Raw genomic sequence first — 6,988 nt, 5'->3', positions numbered from 1 at the left:
AAGAATTCGATTTGAACATATTTTCAATAGAGATTTAAATGATTTGAGTAAGAAAAGATACTTAAGATTAATTTACCCCCAGATAGAAACACAGTAAATAAGCTAAAATAAATAAGGCCATCTTCGAAAAAGTTGTAGTGAGAAAAAAAAGTTAGTATCTCGAGTAATCTGTCATTAGTTTTTCCTTGCTTCTATTGATCGACGCCTGTGCAGTGACGACTCTGTGTACTGCAGTCTCATACCGGAAATAATAGCTATCCATCCACTATTCTGTACACCGGGACAATTTCTTGCTCTACTTATACTATATCAAGTATAAAGTTATTCGATCTTCGCATCCAACGAGGTATTTTTTTTATTGTTTGTAACGAATGTTGGTTGTAAAGATTTTTTTCGATTTTTGTGAGTAATTGAACGGTTTTACGTTGGTGGATAATTATTGCAAAACAGAAACTCTTAATATTGTCAATATTTCATGAAAAAATTGTAATGTTACATAACACGCATGTGTCATCAATAAATAAATTAAGATAATTGGTTTCAAAAAATTATGTAAACCATACTATTAAGTGAAGTAGATTCTTAGCAATGAATATATATTAGTACCACAAATCGAGTAATGTCAATATAAAAGTGATGAGATTTTTTTCATATCTTAGTAACATACATCGCTATTTATAAAGAAAGTACAAATATGTCACAATTATTGACAAATGATTGCAATACGGTTTTTGGTTACGCGCATGTATACAGTGTTTACCGTATTGATGTATGTGTAAATATGATAGAGAGTGTATTAAGATTAATACAACAAATTGAGCTCACAATTTCGGAATTAAAACAGATATTTCCAACTCCTTCCTAATAAAATTGCAAGTTTTCAAACAAATTTTTAAAAATTAAGTTTTCATCGAATGCCGACGTTTGAAGTTACTAAGAGGTGTGTGTGTATGTGTGTGTGTGTGTGTGTGTGTGTCGTTTGGAACGAGTATTTTTTATTAACTCCCACTTTGGAATATTGTTGTAGACATTAAAAAAAATTCTCTGATAGTTTCAGCTTCTAATTTAAATTATAAATACTATACATTTGATTTTGAAGTTTTCCTATTTACAATACATAGGAAAGTTAGGATTTTTTCAAAATTTTGTATACCCTTATTACAGAAATTGATTCAAAATGATTAAAAAAAAAGAATTTTAATACTTTTTAATGATTTTCAATACTTTTGAATCAACCTTCTAATGAGCATTTAACATTACAAATCGTTTTCAATCGATTTTTTTAATAAGGGTAGCTCCGCGGCTTTTCACCTTATCAAATCATCATTTGTGACAGTTTTTAGGAAATAAATGCTCTTCAATAGTCTCATTAGTAATTTTACTGCGATTCTAATTGTTTTTTCCTTATTAGTTCTGAAAATCATTTTTCTAATAATAATTTGAGTTTTTAGTTCGTATGACTAGATAACGAAATTTACAGTAAAAATGTAAATAACATCTTCTAGGAAATTTCATTCTCTACAAAAAAAGACTTTTTAGTTAAGTGGCTTATGTTTTTCGTTCACGTGATGTAGAAATTTTATTAAATTTCTAAATGTCATATTTTTTTGAAAATCCGACTAAAAACGTTTAAGTTTTAATTTTAAATATGTCAATTATTTTTTTCCGTTAATTGACCACATTAATGAGAAAAGGAAGGATTACATTTGATAATGTTAGCAAAATTTTTTCACAAATACTTTATTTACTAATAAAATCGCTATAACGAATAACTTGAGCGACTTAACTAAGAGGACCTTTTTGTACAGATAATGAAATATCTTGAAAAATTGTTATCTGCATTTTTACTCAAATTGCCGTTATTCAGTTGTAACGGATCGGAATGCTTCCACATTACATTGGAATCTGAATTTCGACTCGAGCCATAAGATCCGCCCTCCTTCTTCAACAACTGTCAATATTGAAGAAAATACAGACACTGACGTGCCGGGGTCGCTACGGTCGAGCTTCTCGACATTTGGTTTTAGGGGTTGGCCAACCTGAGTGGAGAGATACGAGGCCCAGAGACGACGAGCTGTCGGTCTCTTGGCTTGCAGCTACTGCTGTGGATGGACGTGCTCTAGCACTAACATCTTGGTTTCCACTACAACTACCATCTAGTACTACACGTGCTGATATTTTATAGTTATAATGGGTCAAGAGCATATAAGTCAACCTCAGGTGGAAGCTTATTTTAATTGAGTTTAATTAAGTTTATTCAAATTTTATAATTAATAATTATTGTGGATGGGACCTGGTGGATTTGGAAAGGTTTGGAATGTATTGGTGGACTTGGAAGAAACTGGTTGGAGGTTTTGGTTATGGAGGAAAAGATTCGTTGGAAGGAAGGGCTGGTTTGGATTGGAGATTGTTGGAGTTAGTCGAGTCGTTTTGATTTATTGTCGGGTTAACTATTTTATTTGTAAAATAATATTTGATTAGTCAAGGAGTCGTTAATAAATAATTCAGTCGAAACACGATTAGTAAGTTTATAACGTAAACCATTTTTATTTTCACGACGAAGACGTGAAACAAACCCGGAGTCGTATGTGGTCACCCAAGTGTATTAAAAATCATAAATAATAATAATAAACATAATTAAAAATAATAAATAATTATGAATTAAGTAAAGGGGTGCCTGAACCAGCTCCTCAGGCTGGGTTAGCACACGAGGGCGCCAGCCCGTTTTACGAAACGGGCACAAATAATAAATCAGGGGAGAGATCGCGGTACAAAATCTCGAGCGAGAATGTATGCACCAAACGGAATGACAACCGAATAAATATATAGTTAGCAAAAAAATAATAATAAGGAATAAATATCACTAAAATATATCCAGGAAACAATTAAATAAATATTGGCTATCACTGGGTTTTCATTACGAAATTATTTAATTAAAATATATTTATAAACGCAATAGATGATTACAATACCAAATTTCAATTTACTATTCTTAATTCTTTGTAATAAATTTTTATTAAATTAAAATATGCTCATAGTAGCCAAATAATGATAATAATCAATTCAATTTTAATAATATTATGAAATTATCCACTGGGGAAACCTAATTACAAATTACAAATTTTTATTCAATCTAATTAATATAGATTGTAAACAAATAAAATAATACTAATCTTTTTCTTTATTTTATATTATTTACTCTGGGGAGAGAAAGACGAGGGTACTCAATATATTTGGACACACTGGGCTGCATACTATTAAATTATAAAATAAATTTTACCCAGAGAATTAATATTTTAAATACTCAAATATACTTTTGAAATAATATGTGAAATATTAGTGTAAGACAAGGAGCCGCACTTTCTATTCTTATCTAATCCTCTAAGGAATTTATTCGACGCGTCACTGTAGGTATGCATCAAACTCTGAGACGTACGCCGAATATATCCTAATTATTATTACAAAATAACTCAGTTTCAATTATTTATCAAACAAATACCGCAATCAACTCTACTGAGGGTCCAGCGATAGCCGATGCAACAAATGACGATACAATTGACTTACCGGCGTTGATAATAATTTACTTCTGGAACTTTTGGATAATAAATATCACATGAACTATATTTTTATTTTAGTATAACAAATTACTAATTATCCAAATTAAATGAACTTTAATTATTTAAAACTTCATTACGGCAACTGGGCCAGAACAATTTCCGTACCTACCTTTACAAAATCCCGGTCCTCTCTGACTATATTTTGGCGTCGGTTTTCCGAGGGAGGGGTATCACTCACGTGGTATCCCCTCTTATGACTTCGGACCCGAAATTATCAAACAAAATAAAATATATAAATTTGTCACTCGACCTGAGTTATATCATAATAATAAATGAAATAATAATTTCTATTTATAAACATAAACATAATTATTATTATCTCTTTCAAATAATTAATTCAGTGCACCACGTGGCTGGAGAAAAATATTGATTTTTATCCCCGCTATATCGGCTTACTTTCCCTTCGGTCGATATTTTCATCTATAATATACGCGCGCGCGTGCTACTAACTGAAATGAAAATATCGATTACGTACATAAATTCAAAATAGTTATCAAAAGATACATATAAATATAATAAATAATAATATCAATAAATTCATAGTTGAATCATAATAAAATAATCCATCAGAATAATATAAATATTTAAATAATAATGAATAATAATGAATCAATGCGCTTGCTTTGAGCTAGGAGATGTTGTTAAATTCACGGTGAGATGGAAAAGCGCGCGCAACGATTCACATTTGAATCGCTACGTGACAAGTTTCATAAGTCATTTTTATGAATATTGTTCATAGTTTCATTCATTCTTATGTTAAAGCGACTTTGTTTGAATAAACGCTACGGTTTCATATTTGAATTTAAGAAATTTACTTGATTAATCAATAACAACCTTCCTAATAAGTTCAGTATAAGATCTCTCTCATTTTAAAACTGCGTGGTCCAATACGGGGTTATCTTCGTCCTGAGATTACTGAGCATAGCTGGACAGGTACGTAAGACACCGTTAAGTTTTACACATGTGTGGGCCCTTGTTTTATCACGACCACATTTAGTTAATAAAATAAGTGGACCCATTACACAGTCAATATCAAATAAAAACCCAAAATTTATTGCGAAATTTTTTTATTAATTTTTACTTTTTATGCGCATCACTTTTTACTATGGTGCATATTACTGTTGAACTTTATTGACTCACTACTATATTTTACAATGACACATCGTAATTTTGATAAGTGAGGTTAGCTATAGTATATGAAAAAAATAGAAGTTACCATAGTAAAATGAATTAATGCACCAATTAAAAAATTAACACTCGCAATATAGCGAGATAAGTTAAAACAACAATTTGAAAAATAATAAATCCCTCAGCACAAAAAAAATTTACAGCTAAGATAAAAGACCTAGTACCCGATCAGAAAAATAGTACTCGATCACTCCATGTATTTAAATATCTATATTTATGTATTCATTTAGTAATATTTAGTAAATAAAGATATACAAATACATGAGTGATCAGGTACTAGTTCCCTGATCGGATACTAGGTCTTTTACCTTAGCTGTAATTTTTTTTTTTTTACAGTGAGATTCTTTATTTTTTAATTTATTTTATTATAGATTTTTTACGTTTTATGACAGATAATTAAAGTTATTACAGAAAATAAAATATGAAATGTCGGAATCAGTTCAAATGCTGTTAGACTTTTAGATTGTTCAATTAAAATTTCTTGATTAATCATTATAAAACGATTTTTAATGTTTTCCAAAAATAAGATTAATTTTGAACAAATTGCTATTTTATTACATATAGTATCTAATTCTATTACTTATAGTTCATTTTTACCTGTTGAAAGTTTACATAAAAACCCTAATTATTTTAAAACTAAAAGCCTGGAACTTTTTTCACTTCTTGGAGCTACTCTTGAAAGGGTTTAGAAAAGATCACCATTGAAAAAATTAAAAAATTTTGAGTTTTCACTTTTTTATTAACAATCGAAGGCATTGAAAAATTAAAAAACGTAAATATAGCAATCAAAATTTTTTTTTTTTTTATTTTTTCGGTTAATTTGTTTTTTTATTGTTAGAAGCTACATAACAATGATTTTTTAAAAACTTTTACTGGCATTGTTTAAATATTTGTTATAAACAAATGCATTGTTAATAGGATTTTTAAAAAATTTCTTTTGGGAATCTGAACCTTAATGGGAATAATGATTTTTAAGAAGAAAATCGTTTCTTAAAAAAATTTTTTTATTGCTGAAAAGTACATTTGCTAATTAACAATTTCTTTTTTTTTGCTTAATATTAATATTAAAGAACCATATTTTTAGAAATCATTATTCATCATGTTCTTTTATATTATGAAAAAAAAATATAATTATTATTAAACAAGCAATTCGTTGTAAACAAATGAATTTTTATGCTATATTTTTTTTTAATACTAAAAACCACCATGTGTTTTTTTTTATCGGAAAAATTTTTTATATAATTTTAAAAATTATTGAACACTTAGACATGTCGCTACCTTACTATTTTTCTTCATTGTTACTAAAATAATTTAAAAACTATTGAAGATACGACTTGAACAATTCAAGGCTTTCTTATTCTCTGTTAATTATTAAACAAATTGAGCTTTTAACCGAAACTCTAACTTGATTGTTTAATAATTTTTTTACTATTATTTATATAAATCCTTCGAAATAAATCTTTCTTGGACGTTTTAGTACAAATATCTTATAAACTATTGAGAATACGATAAGAACACTTCAAGTCATTTTTATTCTTCATTCAGGGGACCCGGTGGTCTAGAGGCTGAAAATTTCATGATTTTAAACAAATTTTTTTTTAAATCTTAATAAAAATCAAACCGTTTGGAATTTTGAGGGATTATTTTATTGTTATTAAAATATACAAAAATTCTTATAGCTATGAAAAAAAATTATTTTTAATACTTAGAAGGTGGCGTTGAAGCTAGCACCTTTAACAAAAAAGGGGACCCGGGCGGCGTAGAACAATTTAGCTCTTCTATGGGTCTGAAACAAAAAAAATTTAATAGATTTTCAATCAGTATAAATGTACCTATCGCTGGAACTAGTATAAAAAAAAAAAATTTTTTTTGAAGAAGTGGCACTTAGCTGAAATTTCTAGTCCAAAAATTGCATTTTTTTTCTTAACACTTTGCATGTTAAAAAATAGAAATATTCAACTCAAAAATTGTATTCTCGTTCCAGCGATAGCTGTTGGTGTATTAAATAACATATTCAAATTTGAATGCAATCGACCCGATAGTTTTTTTTTTTTTTCAACTACTCCAGGCAGAAAAAAGTAGTTTCGAGATAAACGCGTTTAAAATTTTAGTTAAAGAAAATCTGAAGAAAACTAGATTTGAACATATACTGTTACGTTCTGAGGTGATCAGAAAAATTTCTA

General features: G+C 28.6%; 1 protein-coding gene across 1 annotated transcript in view; it reads left to right on the top strand.

Annotated features, from left to right (window-relative positions):
* The first annotated feature begins 262 nt into the window (after positions 1 to 262).
* The window catches only part of LOC103570408 (uncharacterized), an 80,105-nt gene continuing 73,379 nt past the window's right edge, over positions 263 to 6,988 (top strand). Inside the window, exon 1 of the mRNA XM_014441196.2 lies at positions 263 to 346. The gene's annotated coding sequence lies outside the window, so the exon portion shown is untranslated. The remainder of the gene's footprint in view (positions 347 to 6,988) is intronic.

This window comes from Microplitis demolitor, chromosome 10 (genome assembly GCF_026212275.2).
Source record: "Microplitis demolitor isolate Queensland-Clemson2020A chromosome 10, iyMicDemo2.1a, whole genome shotgun sequence".
Classification (NCBI taxonomy): domain Eukaryota; kingdom Metazoa; phylum Arthropoda; class Insecta; order Hymenoptera; family Braconidae; genus Microplitis; species Microplitis demolitor.
The sequence above is the reverse complement of the archived record's forward strand: the minus strand, read 5'-3'. Positions and strand labels throughout refer to the sequence as shown.